Here is a 16,318-nt window from a genome sequence, read left to right as displayed (position 1 = left end):
AAAATCTATACCAACTGAATACTAATTTCCCCTTTCTATTCCCTACAGCCCTTGGTAACCACCTTTCTGCTTCTATTGCTAGCATTTTGACTACTTTAGATACTTCATATGAGTGAAATCATGCAGTATTTGTCCTTTGGTGAATGACTTATTACGCTTAGAATAATGTCCTTGAGGTTTATCCACATTGTAACATGTAACGGGATTTACTTCTTTTTGAAGAGAGCAGAGTACTCTAATGTATGTACCTACTATATTTTCTTTATCTATTTATTATTGATGACATTTGGGTTGCTTCCACCTCTTGGCTTTCATGAAAAATGCTGTAATGAACATGGGTGTCCAAAAGCACAGGCAATAAAAGCAAAAAAAAAAATTTAAAACAGACAATTATCTCTCCAAGATCCTATTTTGAGTTCTTTGGGATATATACTCAGAAATGGGATTGCTAGGTCTGGTGATTCTATCTTTAATTTTTTAAGGAACCTCCATAATGTTTTCCATAATGGCTGCATAGTTTTACATTCCCAGCAATAGTGCACAAGGGTTCCAATATCTCCACATCTTTGCCAACATTTGTTATTTTCTGTTCTTTTGATAGTGACCATCAAATGGGTGTGAGTTGATTTGTAACTGTGGTTTTGGTTTGCATATCTCTTATGATTAGGATATTGAGCATCATTTCATATGCTTGTTGGCCATTTATACACCTTTTCTGGAGAACTGTCTATTCAAGTCCTTTGCCCATTTTTAATAGATTGAGTTGTAGACGTTTCTTATACATCCTGGATATTAACTTCTTATCAGATATATGATTTACAAATATTTTCTTCCATTCTCTCGATTGCCAGTTCACTCTGTTGATTGTTTTCTTTGATGTCTTTTCTACTTTTATCACCTGTGCTTTCGGTGTCATACCCATAAAAGTTATTGTCATACTCAGTGTCCTAAAGTTTTTCCCCTATGTTTTCTTCTAGGAATTTGGATGCCTTTTATTTCTTTTTCTTGCCTAATTGCTCTGGCTACGGCTTCTAGTACTATTCAATAGTAGTTATTATCCTTGCCTTGTTCCTAATTTTAAAGGAAAAGTTTTTGGTCTTTCACCATTGAATACTATATTATGTGTGGGATTTTTTAAAAATTTATTTATTAGCATATTCATTGTTATAAATCATACTGAATATCTATGTCCCTTATCCAATCCCTCCTCTCCCCTCTGTCCCCCTCCCTTCTCTAATAATCATACATTTTTTCTCTCCATCTGACACATTAACCGTTCCTCTGTTGGTTGGTTGCCCAGATGATTTGTCCAGTACTGAAACAGGTGTGATCAGGTGCTCCCCTATTATCATAAATCAAATGCTTCTTCTGTTACTCTGGAGTGTGCTTTGTGGAGAGAGAGGACCTCTTTTTTTGTTGTTATTGTTGTTGTTTTAGTTTTTTGGTCTCCACTGGTGCCTCTCTTTGCGACAATGCAGTTGAGAGTCCAGAATGCCATCTACACTGTGGCTGTGACTGCTGCTATAGAGACAAGCCATTTTTGCAGCAGACATGGCAATTGCAGTGGCTATGGTGGGATACCTGTGTGGAAATTATGTTTTTGGTGTGCTCTTTACCTGGGTGCAACTGGGTTCAGCTTCCCCCAGATCCATACCTCAGGACCCTGGTGGGGCCCCAGGGCAGTGGTGGCAGCTTGCCTAGTTGCATCTGGGTTTGGCTTCCCCTGGCTCAATGCCTCATTCTAAGATGTTGTTGTGGAGCAGTTGGGGGGAGGGGAATATGGAAAAGGGGGAGAGAAGTAGGGTGGGAAGAGGAGAAAAGAGAGGGGGCATGATCAAGGCCCATGGCACTCCCCTCATGCTGGCAGGGGAGACCAGGGGGCTTCCATTAGCAGCTTCATCATTGCTGGGCTGAATGCAGATGTCAGGGGGTGTGGCTGAAGCTCTCAGCCCCCACCATCCCAGCTCATGAGCCCAAGGCATTTCCTGTGGCAACTCAGTGGTCATCACTGGGCTGTCTGCAAATGTTAGGTGGGGACATGGCAGAGGCCATCTGCCCCCCCACCGCCCTAGCTTGGGAGTCTAGGGTGCTTCCTGCTGTGGCTCAGTTGTTGTCACTGGGCTGGTTGCAGATGTTGGGGGAGTGTGGCTAAGTCCCTCTAAGTATGGGATTTTTATATATAGCTTTTTTATATTGAGGCAGTTTCCTTCCATTCCTAGTTTGTTGAGTGTTTGTATCATGAAAGTGTGTTGAATTCTGTCAAATGCTTTTTCTGTATCAATTGAGATGATCACATGGTTTTTGTCCTTCATTTTGTTAATTTGGTGCATTGTGTTTATTGGTTTTTGTATTTTGAATCATTTTTTTATTCCAGGGATAAATTCAATTTGGTTATGGTGTATAATCCTTTTAATATTGAATTCAGATCATTAGTAGTTTGTTAATAATTTTTCTATAATTATTAATCAGGGATAGTGGTCTGTTTTTGTGTTTGTGTTTGTTTTTGTTTTTGTTTTTGTTTTTCTTGTAGTGCATTTGTCTGGCTTTGGTATCAAGGTAATGCTGGCCTCATAGGATGAGTTTGGAAGTGTTCCCTTCTCTTCAATTCTTTGGAAGATTTTGAAAATAATTAGTATCATTTTACTTTGAATGCTTGGTAGAATTCTCCAAAGAAGCCATCTGGTCCTGGGATTTTCTTTGTTGGGAGATTTTTGATTACTGTTTCAATCTCCTTACTTGTTATAAATCTGTACAAATATTGTTTCTTCATAATTCAGTGCTGGTAGGTTCTATGTTTCTAGGAATATATCTATTTCTTCTAGGTTATCCAATTTGTTGGCATATAATTATTTGTAATAGTCTATTATAATCCCTTTTATATCTATAAGTGTTGTAATGTTTCCTCTTTCATTCCTAATTTTGAGTCTTCTCTCTTTTTTTCTTACTTACTCTAGCTAATGGTTTGTTAACTTTGTGGATCATTTCAAAAAACAATGCTTGTTTTCACTGATTTTCTCTTTTGTTTTTCTATTCTTCATTTATCTCTGATGTAATTTATATTATTTCTTTCCTTCTTCGAATTTTGGGCTTAGTTTGTACTTCTTTTTCTAGTTCCTTGAGATGTAAAGTTAGGTTGTTTATTTGAGATATTTCTTCTTTATTAATGTAGGTGTTAACCACAATAAACTTCCCTCTGAGTACTGCTTTTGTTGTATGCCATAAGTTTTGGTATGTTGTCTTTTCATTTTCATTTCCCTCCAGATATTTCCTAAATTCTCTTGTGATTCCTTCTTTGATCCATTGGTTGTTTAACAATGAATTGTTTAGTTTCCATGTATTTGTGGATATTCCTATTTTCCTTCTGCTATTGATTTCTATTGGATTTTCTTTTTCTTTTTTTGCAGCTGGTCAGGAAGGGGATCTGAACCCTTAAATTTGGTGTTGTAACACCAAGCTCTAACCAACTGAGCTAATCTGCCAGTCCCTTCTGCTATTGATTTCTAGTTTTATTCCATTGTGGTAAGAGAAGTGAATACTTTGAGTGATTCAATCTTCTTAAATTTGTTAAGAGTTCTTTGGGGGATTAACATGTGGTCTATCTTGGATAATTTTTCATTTGATACTTTTTTTAAGATGTAGTTTGTTGTAATTTTGGTGGCTGACTGGTATGGGGATCTGAACACTTGATGTGCACTTAAGAAAAATGTGTATGCTGCTGTTGGGTGGAGTGTTCTCTATGTATGTTAGGTTCAATTGGTCTATAGTGTTATTCAAGTCCTCTGTTTTCTTATTGATCTTCTTTGTTGTTCTACCCATAACTGAAAGTGGAGTGTTGAAGTCTCCTCTCATTATTGTATTGCTGTCTATTTCTCCCTTCAGTTCTTTCACTGTTTGCTTTACATACTTTTTAGCTCTAAGGTTACGTGCATATATGTCTATAATTATATCTTCCTGGTGAATTGATCCTTTTATCCTTATATAATGTCCTTCTTTGTCTTTTGTGACAGTTTTTCCTTAAAGTCTATTTTATCTGATATAAATATAGTCACTCCTGCTACCTTTAGGAGAAGAATAACCTGGAATATCCTTCCCATTTTTAGCATGGAATAACTTTTTTCATTCTTTCCCTTTAAGCTTATATGTGTCCTTAGATTTAAAGTTAGTCTCTCATAAACAGCATATGAATCTTGTTCTTTCATCCAATCAACCAACTTATGTCTTTCAATTGGGCCATTTAATTCATTTATATTTAAAGAAATTACTGATATGAAAGGACTTACTGTTGCCATTTTTTTGTTTGTTTTATATGTCTTGTAGCTTTTTTGTTCATTTTTTTCTCCCTTACTTGTTTCTTTTGTTTTGCAGATTTTTTGTAATGACATGTTTTGCTTTCCTTCTCATTTCCCGTTGTGTATATTCTATAGATATTTTTGTGGTTACTATTGTAATTACATAAAACATATTAAAGTTATAAAAATTTATTTTAAACTGATAACAACTTAACTTCTATCAGATAGAAAAACTCTCCTCTTCACACCTCTGCCCCCCTCCTTTATGTTATTCATAACACAAATTACCTACTTTTTTGTGATATTTATTTTTTTAAAGAAAATGTAATTTTGCTAATTTTTTTTTTTTTTTTTTTTTACATTCTAGGACGTTGTTACAGAGCAGTTGGGAGGGAGGGGAAGAGGGGAAAGGGGAAGAAAATGTGGTGGAAAAATGAAGAAGGAGGAGGGGCAGGATTGAGGCCTGTGGCACTCCCCTTGTTCTCACAGGGGAGACTGGGGGGCTTCCAGTGGTGGCTTGGTCATTGCTGGGCTGGGTGCAGATGTCAGAGGGGCATAACCGAGGCCCCAGATCCCCACCACCCCAGCTCAGGAGAGCCCAGGGAGCTTCCTACAGCAGCTCTATGGTCACCACTGGGCTGCCTTTGTGTGTTGGGGGTCACGGCCAAGGCCCTCAGTCCCCCAACACCCCAGCTTGGGAGAGCCCGGGGCACTTCTGGTGGTGGTTCAGTGGTCATCATTGGGTCATCTGTGCACATTGGGGGGACATGGCCAAGGCCATCATCCCCCATCCTTGGGACTGGTTGTGGGTGTCAGGGGGCATTGCTGAGGCCCCTGGCTCTTTCCCCCTTTCTGGCTTGGTAACCCAGGTGACTTCTGGTCCTTCTAGGTATTGTAGGTGTTCTTTGGTGAAATGAGACCTTTAGTAGTTAATATCAAACTTTGTCTCTGGTTGTAGGTACTTTGTTTTTTCTTTCAGTTCCGTGTTGGTTTATTTGATGTTTCCACCACTTTAACTCTGTGCTGGAACTAATCTATTGTCCTGTGCTTTCTTCTAAAATGGGGGAACTTCCCTTGGGGACCAATACCTGAGCGGTGTGGTTTAGCTAAATTGCTGCTTTGCTGCTGATTCCCTACGAAAGGCTTTTTGTGCAGCTCAGGTTTTAATGGTTGACTTTATAGGTACTTCCAGGTCTAGTGAAATCTGTTGTACCTGGGTTGTGTAGAAACTCTGGTTTGGGCCTGAGTCGTTTCATCAAACTGCACCCTGTGCAATTCTATATTACTGACCAGTCTCCCATGAGTAGTCCTATGCTGATTGGGGTGCAGATCAGCTGTCCTTGCTGTGCCCCTGTCTTCTCCCAGTGGACCCATCTCCCCCACTGCCCATGGTGCAAACACTTCCCATGGGACGGGATGGGCACTAGTACCTTGCAATGACTCACCAGACTCTGAGTGGCTCCTTTTTTTCAGTTGTTGTGGCTCCTCCCTCCTAAGTGGGTCTAATGGAACCCTATTAGTGGTCTTGCTGGCCTGGAGACCACCAAGGCCCTCTTCTCCCCTGCCACCTCCACGCAACTTCATTCAAATGGCAGAGCTGTGGCTTTTCCCAGCTCCTGCTCTGTGCACTCAGCAGCTCCAGCCTGGAAACGGACAGGGTTCAAAATGGTCAGAGTAGTTTTTTCTTTCTCTCATCATGGTTTCTCCCACCTTCTTGCACTCTGAAAGTCTCTCTTCCTCTTTTCCTGAGCTCTAGAAGCCCCAGCTTGGCTATCATTGCTTTTTTATAGTTGTAAATGGGTTGATTTGTAGGAGAGAGTGACACTAGGGACCGTCTATTCCACCATCTTGACCAGAAGTCCAAATTACCTATTTTTATATCATGTATCTATTTACATAAATGATTTATAGCTACTTTTTTGCTTTTGTTTTTTAAGTTCTATACCAGATTTTTAAATGATTTAAGTACCTCCATTACAATACTACAGAATTCTATATTTATCTGCATTTACCTTTACCAGGGAGTTTTATATTTTCATAACGCTTTGTGCTGCTGTTTATCATCCTTTTTCTTCAATTTGAAGGACTGTCCTCAGCATTTCTTGTAAAACAAATATAGTGGCAATGCTTTCCCTCAGCTTTTGTTTATCTGTGACAGTCTTAATTTCACCTTCATTTCTGGAGGATAGTTTTGCTAGATATGGTATTCTTGATTAGCAGGGGTTTTTTTTCTTTCAGCACTTTGAATATATCATCCCACTTCCTTCTATCCTTCTATCCTGCAGGTTTTCTGATGAGAAATCAGCTGATAATCTAATAGAAGCACCTTGTATATGACGAGTCACTTTTCTCTTGCTCCCTTCAAGAGTCTTTCTTTGTGCTCTTTGACAGTTTATGATGTGTCTTTGTGTGGGTATCTAGATTTATCCTAGTTGTTGTTCTTTGAACTTCTTGAAATCGTATGCCCATTGCTTTTCTTGGATTTGGAAGTCTTTGGCCACTATTTCTTCACATAGGCTCTCTACCCATTTCTTTCTTCTCCTTCTGTGACTCTCTTGATGCACTTGATGGTATTCTATAAGTTCCATAAATGAAGATAAGTAGGCTAACTTCATTTTTCATCATTCTTTTGTTTTGCTCCTCTGGCTCAGTAATTTCAAAAGTCCTGTCTTCAAGTTCACGGATTCTTTCTTCTGCCTAGTCAAGTCTGATATTGGGTCCTTGTAGTGTATATTTCAATTCAGCTACTGTACTACTCAGTCCAGAATTTATTCGTAATTCTTCTTCATACTTTGTAATTCTTTGTTGATATTCTCATTTTGTTCATGCATCATTTTTCTGCTCTCTTTTAATTCATTGAGCATCCTTATGCTGGTTATTTTTTATTCCTTGTCTAGTCATTCATAAATTGCCCCTTCTTTAGGGTCAGTTTCTAGAGATTTAATGTCTTCCTTTAAAAAGGCTATGTTCTGCTGTTTTGTTTTGTTTTGTTTTATTCAGTTGGTTGGTTGGTTTTGTTTGGTTGGTTGGTTGGGGGGGCTTTGGTTTGGTTTGGTTTTGCTTTGTTTTTTGTATGTTGTGGTATTTTCTGTTGGGACTTCAGCATCTGAAAACTCAGCTACCTCTCCCAGTCTTTACAGTTTGGTTTCACATAGGAAGGACTTTCTCCATGCAGCCAAGCTAAAAAATCTGGACACCTTCCAAGCCTTTTCTGGGGGTGCATCCTCTCTGAGTTTGTGCATGTAATTACCTAATTGAGGAGGTTTATTAACTTCTACTCAAGCACTCTTCCTATGTCTATCTGTGATATGACAGCTTCTCCAGTGCTATAGAAAGCTGTAGAACTGGAGTTCCACCTAATGTCTATCTATGGTACTACAGACACTGGTGATAGACCAAGCCACATTGATTGCCTTTGTTCTTACCTGTTCCCCTCTGAGCCCTGTTTCAGTCAGTGCTTACATTCAAGCAAGTACAGAAACCAGTCCCTTGACAGCAACTCAAAAGTCAGAATGTTGGATGTACATTTCACTCCTTTCAAGTTCCAGAAAGAAGTCAAGAGTTGGAAGTTTCCTCATGATCATGCCATGCCAGCCAGAGGGAAGGGCTCTGGTGAATGAATGCCATGAATTTTCCTATGGGCTTTGATAGGGTTGGCTTCAAGCTCAACTGAGATGCAAGAACCTATTAACTGGTTTCTAAATTTTTCACAAAGTCACTTGGCTTACATATCGTTAAATGTTGTTTCCATGGAGGAAAGAGGGTCTGGATTTTCCTATTCTGCCATCTTGCTGATTTCCTTTATTGCCGCATTTTTCTCTGGTGAGTGGTCACATTTCTCTGCTTCTTTGTATTCCTACTAGTTGCTTTATTGGGTGCTAAACATTATGGATGTTCTGTTGTTTAGTGTTTGTCTTTGTCTTTCTTTAAAGAATTTCGGCTTCATACTATTAGACAGTTAAGATATTTGGAGTTCAGTTTAATCTTCTCAAGACTTGTTTTTGAGCTTTGTTAGAACACGTCTAGATTAGCCTTTATTCTTGGGCTAATTTAATGCTATTCCTAAGTCGTGTCCTTTCTGAAGTATATACTGAGTGTTCCTGGTTTGGGGTGATATTTCTCCTCTCTGGGTGGATGGACCTCAAATGTCCTACTCTGTTTGAGTTTCCGTAGTTATGTAACGTACAGCTCTTAGTAATATTCAGCCAGTCTCATGGGGATCCTTATGCAGGTTCCTGGAATTCTTTCTCCACGTACCTCCATCTTCTTCTGTCCCACAAATTCAAACAATCTTTGCCTTCCCAACTCTCATCTGTGTCTCCTCAGCTCAGCAAGATAATCATGGTCTGGCCCTCCTAGATCCCAGGTTTGGAAAGTGTGTGAAGGCAGAAAACTGATAAGATGATAGGGCCCACTTCAATTGCTTCCCTTTTCAAGGGATTACAGTTTTGCAATATATGTTTTCCAGTAGCTGAAAACAGATATTTCATATATTTTGTTCATTTTGTAGTTGTTTACATCAGGAGGCCTAGTGTGGTGCCAGTCACTCCCTCATGGGTGGAAGCTGAAGACCCTCACCCTCATTTTTAGCTTTCTAAAACCTTTACTACCTTTTAAATTCTAGTTCATTTTCCATTATATCCATTAACTCCCCTTACCTTCTCTCTGTAATCTCAATAAACTATGTAGCTCTTTTGTGGCAGTTATCATATATTCCATATTGTACCATACTTAATCTGCAGTCAGATCCTAAGTCTTGACCATCCAACTATGTTTAACATGTTGTGGATCTCAAAAATGTTTATTTGTTGAATGAATGAGACACCCCAAATGATGTTGTCTTCTTATTAGTGGAAATATATAAGAAGAAGATAAATGACCATCTCACATAGTGGAAGATTAGAATATATATGGTTTAAGGTCATTCCCAACACAAAGTTTTAATGAAAAAATTGTTAGGCAAATTGTGCTATATCTACATAATGAATATTATATGATTATTTTAAATGGGGAATACATAAAATGCTTATAATAAAATATTAGATGAAATAGGATTCAAATTGTATTTATGATTATAATTACAACTACGTGAAAGAAGTGCATATAAAAAACTGGAAGGAAGTATATTTTGAAATAGCACAGTTACTTTAATTTGTATGTGCTGTTAACATATGTTTTTTACCATGATTCAAGACTAGTCTTGAAAGACAATTGGAGTTAGTCAAGATGATGAATGCTCCTAATACAAAGAAGCAACAGGTGTTTGAGGTGATGGATATACTAAGCAACCTGATATGATCATTGCACACATTATGAAGGTACCCAAATATCATATCGTACTCCATAAATAGATACAATTATGAGTCAATTAAGAAAAATAAATTAAAAAGAAAGAAATAGAGACTAGAATTGTAATTACCAGAGACAGGGAAGGGTGGCAGTCGGGGGGGAGTGGCAAGGGGGTGGCAGTGTCCAGGAAAACATTGGTAGACCGTACAAAATTACAAAGTTACCATTAGATAGGAAGAATAAGTTTCGGTGCCCTAGAGTGACAATAACTAATAATATTGCACTGCATATTTCAAAATAGCCAGAAAAGAGAATCTTGAATGTTATAACCACAAAGAAATGATAAATATTTAGGTGATAGATATACTAAAAATTCTGATTAGATCATTATCCAATATATGTATCTATTGAAACAACAAACTGTACCCCATAAACATGTACAATGAGAAAAACAGATTAAAATTTTTTTTTAAATAAAGACAATTGGCTTGGCTATTTAATTACCTTCATGAAGGATGACTTAGGATGATCAGTTATTCTAAAAGCCAAGCTTTATTTCTATTAAATATCTTCCAGTATCTTACTGGATTTAGCGAACAGTCTTATTGAGAATATTACTTCATGTAGTTATCTGCAAGCACATTTTCAACTAGTTTTTCCTGCAGGGCTGGCCAAGAAGTTTTACTGCTCATACGGAGGCTTTGTACCGGTGCTTCATTGAGACTTTGTTAATGAATGAGGCCATTATTTGATAACCTCTACTTTATATTTTTTGACAATCATTAGGAACCAAGTTAGGGTACATTTTACATAAGTCTGTACATCTGTCTGTTCCACAATCCTTAAAATCAGGAGGTAGCAAGCCTTTGGAGATGATTTTATGGATCAGCTTGATCATAATTCCAGAACAATTCATCACAGTTTTCTTCTTTTTCTTATTATCTTTTATTTACCCTTCTCCTCTATTATACAAAGGCAAAACTATGTGAAATGTCAGATTTAAATTCCGGCTCCACCACTTACTAACTGTGTGATCCTGAACAATGTACTTGACCCATCTGTGCTGTCATTGCCTGATATACATAAACTGTAGCTAATGATGAGGACTACCTCCTAGGATTCTTGTGAGGCTTCAATGAAACAGTTTTGCTCTCATCGGAGTGTCTAGCACAGAAGAACTATTCAATGAATGGTCTCTTAGTATCATTGTTTTGCAGCCTGGTTTAACCACATTCTCCTGTATATATTCTTTCCAATCATTCCTGATGCTTACATCAATTAGCAATCAATTGTTGAGATGAGGGTTACAAGAAGCTAATCCTATCAAGGTGAATTTTTACCCAGACAGGATGCCTGCATTCAGGAAAGCTGCCTCTGGATGAAAGGGGTGTCTGGTGAGGATAATATGGCCTCATCATCAAGGCATGGGTAACTTCAACTAGTAAATACATATTCTACTAACCAACTTGTTTTGTTCACTGCTCTATACCTTGAGTCTAGAACAGCTAGACTGACAGGTCATAAGCACTCGATAAATATTTATTGGATGAATTAATGTTATGATACATGTTTATACAAAGACATAATTTAATAACCGAAAAACAGCATATAAATCCTTTGTTTCCACTTTAAATTCACATATCACCAGAAAAAGGGCTAAAATTAAAACATACTTTTAAGCACAAGTTGGGTATATTTACTACTATTATAAATTCTAAGTCAATAAATACTGGCTTTCCTTTCTACCTAGAAAAGGCTCTTATTCGTCTCTCTCCCATCTGGAATCTCCCTCAGGCTCTTTACACAATCCAAGACCTAGGCCTTCATAAGAAAATATGCTAATTACTTCCTTGCAGGTCACCTTTTTCTCATCCAAAGCTCTCCACTCTGCCTCCCTTCTGCCAAGGTGAGACACTTGTCCAACCTCTTCCGGGAAGAGCCGTTCCTAGCCTGTCACTAAGAGAACCCAGCCCTGGCCCAGAGCCGGTGCTGTCCTCCTCCTGGCCCAGATCTGCTCTCTGCTTTCATATGGAAGGAACTCAGTGCTATATTTCTGCAGCAGGATTTCTTATTCACATTTGTCATTCGGCTGTATTTTTCTATCTGCCTCTATTATCTTGAAGAGACCTGACCTGGTTTTATGTTAATCTGTGACATTAAACTACCAAACTAAACTAAACAAATTATCTACAGAATTATAAAGCAGTTTCCTCCTGCCTCCTCCTTGCTAAGAGATTAAAACAGGACCTTAGGTCATAACCCATGCCAGAGTACAAAGACTGCTAATCCAGCCCTCAGAGGTCATACTCTTGATAATCCATGTGTATGAATTATATATTTATAAACATTTATGAATTATAGAGCATTAAATAAATGTTGGCTTGAATTGTGGCTATTCTTATATTTTGCCAGTCTTTCCCTGTCTCATAGGGAGGAGGTCATCACGTTTAAGTGAAACACCTGAATGTGGTCCTTTGTGAACCAGAACCTCCCCCTGGAACCAAAACATAGATGCAGCTGCTCAGTTGTCTCCAAGCTACATCCCCTCTCTAAGGAGTCTCTTCTCCAACCCTCACAAGGGAGGGAGGCGATCCTGCTCTAGAAAAGGCGGTAGTGTCCACAGCAGCACATACAGAATAGGGACGACAGTCTTCTGTGAGCACCCTGGGGGTGGGGGAGCCAATAACATGAAGGCTGCACAGGACGGAATCAGAATGTCCATAGAGCTGTCAGCTGGCAGAAGAATTTAGTCAGACATCCAGCAGAGAAGTGGACTCCAAGCTCAAAGCAGGTCAGCTCCCCCCTCCACTGTGTCTGAGTATCTTAGAGTTCATCTGGGTTGACACCGCTCTCTGCCTACAGAGAGGACCTCTGACTCAAGCTAAACAGATACAGAAGAGAGCTTACCATATTTTTGAATTGCCTTGTGTTTGTTCCAGGAAGTTCCAATGGATAAGGCCCATATTTGGCAACAAACTTCTGGAGGCTCAAAGAAGGACCTCCATTTCCCCCACTCTGACCCTGTCCCCTGAGCCGCACCTTATCTTCATACCCAAAAATAATGCTGTAAATAACAATAGCCCCATAAGAATCACCTCTAGGAAACCAGCATAGGTGAATAGTCATGGGTTTTCCTCCACCACCACCCCCTTGGTCTTTGTTCTGCCCTCTGAGACTAAATATAATTCCTCTTCTTCTTAAGAGTCCCTCGAATTATTAAAAACAGCTATTGTATTCTTCCACTAGTTTTGTCTTTCCCGGATTAAACATCTCCACGTTCTTCATATAGTCCATGTATTTCATAGTCCTCAAGTCCTAACTCATGATAATCAACAAAAAAACCCAAACCATTTTTACATAAATGGCTGAGTCAGGTCTTACCCTTGTTGTTTAAGTGATGGTTAAAGCCCAAATGTAGATTATATATTTGCCCCTATAACATTTCATCTTGTTTTTAGTGTTTTAAGCCAAAATAAAAATGTTATCTTTACACACACAGTCAACGTCTTTTCTATGAAGCTTTACTAAACTTAATATGTCCCTTTCTACTCCTTTCTCCTGATCTAATAAATTGCTAATACTCTCAATAAAGGACATTATGTGAAGTTTCACATTATAACTAGCATAAAAAAGCTCCTGGTGATCCCTTATGAGACTTCTAACTATTCTATAAAATATCTATTTAAGAATTTTACCAGGGACCAAGGTTGAATTCACTGGTCAGCAAAGGCACTAGTAGCTTTTTTTTTCTTTGGTGGCTGGCTGGTAAGGGGATCCAAACCCTTGATCTTGGTGTTATAACACCACACCCTAACCAACTGAGCTAACCAGCCAGCCCACAACTTTTTTATCACAAGCATTGGTTCAGAGTCTACGCTTGAGAAATTCTGGGTCGGTTGACTGGTTGGAAAGTTTGGTTAGTTTCCTAGTTTCTTCCTTTGCTCTATCTCTCTGCTAAACCCAGGGTCCTATTTCACTCAGTTCAAGTCTCTTCCTGACTCTTTAAGAAGTTACTAGTATAGAAAACAAAATATGTTCAAGTCCATATGAAAGCATTCGACCTGTTCTGTGTCTGCACCCCCCACATGACTGAATGTGTGTCTACACAATATAAACCCAAATCCAGAGGAAAAGTTAGGACTGAGGCAGTAACGCAAAAACCCTGTGTTCTCGCTGCCATCTGCTAGAGTGGAGTGTCACCTTTTTTATCTTCAAAAATGTGAGGACTGTATATCACGTTGAGCTTTCTGGTTTCTTCCTCCTGACACACACACACGCACACACACACCTCTTTGACGTCTATCTCGAATCTTAACCATGGTTCCATTTCAAGTTCTGAATGGCAATATTCCAGTTTTCCCTGAGTGAGGAGAGAACCCAGAGATTCCTTCTCTCCTTAGCAGACATTTAAATGTCTCTTTCTCTGACCCAAGTATTAATTGTCACCTGCTGCAATTTTTCCATGGCAATTTGCTACTGGAAAATTATTGTAACTTATTCATTTATTCATTACATATATTATTATTCCTTCTGCAAGTACTTATCATGGTTCTTTTGTGCTTTTGGTGTTAAGGTAATACTGCAGTAACTAAGAGAAGGAAACCTGTACTAGGGTAGAAATTTCTAAAGAACCACAATTAGGTGAGATAAATTGAGCATTTAACAACTATGGAGAATATATGGCATAAGAACAAGAAAAATAAAGTATTCCCAGCTTCTGACAAACTGACCAGAGATTGGGCAAAATTTGGAAATGGCTTTACCAAGGTTCACCAGGCCACTTGTCCAAGGATAGAAAACAACTTCTCAGGGGATTGGAACCTGAGTTAATTCAGATCTTTCTATAATGCATCCCTCAAGGAGTGGATGATATAGATTGCTTATCTGCATTTGCAAATCTCACTTTATTGGAAAGGGAAAATAGTCTGAGATGAGTGGCTGCCTCAGGGATGCACATGGACTTGGAGTATGACCACCTCCCCTTTAGGCCATGGGTACCTCTCTCACCCTTCCAGAAGAGTTCCCCAGATCTGGTACTCCCACTGGTGCTCAGCCAGGATTGCCAGGTAAGTAGCTCCCTGATGACTGAAGGAGTGCTATGCTGCTCTCTAGTTCTGACATTTGTATCATTCTGAAAGTGTTTGGGAAAGCATTGTAGAACAGTAGATTCTTCAGGAACTTTGGAGTCAAGCAAACCCGACTTCAAATGATGACTCCACCATAGCGACCTTGAATAATTGAGTTAAACTCACTGAGTCTGTTTCTCTTCTGACAACAGAAGACAATAAGTCCTGTCTCCAATGCTTGCTGTGATGAATAAGTGAATAAGCCAAGCATGCAGTATGGCTAATTTTAGTCACTTTCCTCTCTTCCCTTGGGCCCAGATCTAGATGAGGAAGCAGTCCAGTGGTGACCGTGAGAACCAGACCACCTGGCTAATCCTAGTGGGCTTCGGGGAGCTGCAACACCTGGGCTTTCTCCCCTTCACCCTCTTTCTGGCCATCTATGTGGTGACAGTTGGGTTAAACGCCCTCATCTTGCTGGCTGTGGCCTCCAGTCGGATACTGCACACACCCATGTACTTCTTCCTCTGCCACTTCTCCCTACTGGAGATTGGCTATTCCTCCAACCTCATGCCTCGGCTGTTGTGGAGTTTCCTGGAAGCGAGGGAAGTCATCTCACTGGTCAGCTGTCTGGTCCAGTTCTACACGTTTGCCTCGCTGGCGGCCGCTGAGTGCCTCCTGCTCTCTGCCATGTCCTATGACCGTTACTTGGCCATCTGCCACCCCCTCCACTGCCGTGCCCTGATGAGCACCTGGATTTGTAGCTGTCTGGCTGCTGGTGCTTGGTTCGGTGGCTTCTTTTTTTCTGCCTTCGCTCTGGCCCTGGTAGCCCCTCTAGAGGTCCCTCTGTCCTGGGAGCAGAGAGATCAACCACTACTTCTGTGACTTTGCTCCAGTTGCAGAGCTTTTCTGTGGGGATGTGGAGGTCATGTGGGGAGCTGGAGTCAGCATCTCAGCCTGCCTGACCCTGGCCCCATTCCTGTTGATTGTGGCATCTTACACCTTCATCCTGAGGGCTGTGCTGCAAATACCTTCAGGCCATGGGAGGCAGAAAGCCTTCTGTACCTGTTCCTCCCACGTCAGCATGGTCGGGATGTTTTATGGCACCCTCATTGTGGTCTATGTGGCCCCAACAGACCACATGGCCCCCTTGCTCCAAAAGGCCTTCTCTGTCCTCTACACCGTACTCATGCCCATGGGCAACCCCATCATCTACAGCCTCAAGAATCAAGAGGTAAGGAGAGCTCTTCAAAGGCTCTGGGGGAAGTTCATCCCAGGACATGCCCCACGGAAGGAGACAAGATACTATTGACTTCTTCCTGGACTTCAGCTTAACCTCCTCCTCAAAGTCTCATGGATTTAGAGACCACTGTAGGATTGAAAGTGGATGTCTGACAAAATGAGGTAATTTCATGTTCCAGTTGGAACTGGGTAGGAATCAAAATCTCATGCCTAGTTGGGAGCCTAAACACTATACACACCCCATAAATATCAGTTTAAAAAACAAATGAATGAATATTGAAGAGAATGCAAGAGTGGACAAGGCAGTAACACCACTTGGGGAACATTTACAAATTATCGATCCAAGGTAGCCGGAACTGAGATTGGCAGACAGAGAAGGAAGGTTAAGGAGATGGTAATCAGAACCAGAACCAAAGTAAGATCTCATGACGTGCT

The 16,318-nt window shown here is 39.9% G+C and overlaps 1 pseudogene; it reads left to right on the top strand.

Annotated features, from left to right (window-relative positions):
• The first annotated feature begins 14,968 nt into the window (after positions 1 to 14,968).
• LOC134391714 (olfactory receptor 11A1-like) lies at positions 14,969 to 15,953 on the top strand (annotated as a pseudogene).
• Positions 15,954 to 16,318: the final 365 nt, after the last annotated feature.

The sequence above is a fragment of the Cynocephalus volans genome, chromosome 12, assembly GCF_027409185.1.
Source record: "Cynocephalus volans isolate mCynVol1 chromosome 12, mCynVol1.pri, whole genome shotgun sequence".
Lineage (NCBI taxonomy): Eukaryota > Metazoa > Chordata > Mammalia > Dermoptera > Cynocephalidae > Cynocephalus > Cynocephalus volans.
Note: the sequence above shows the minus strand (reverse complement) of the source record. Positions and strands in the feature narration are given on the sequence as shown.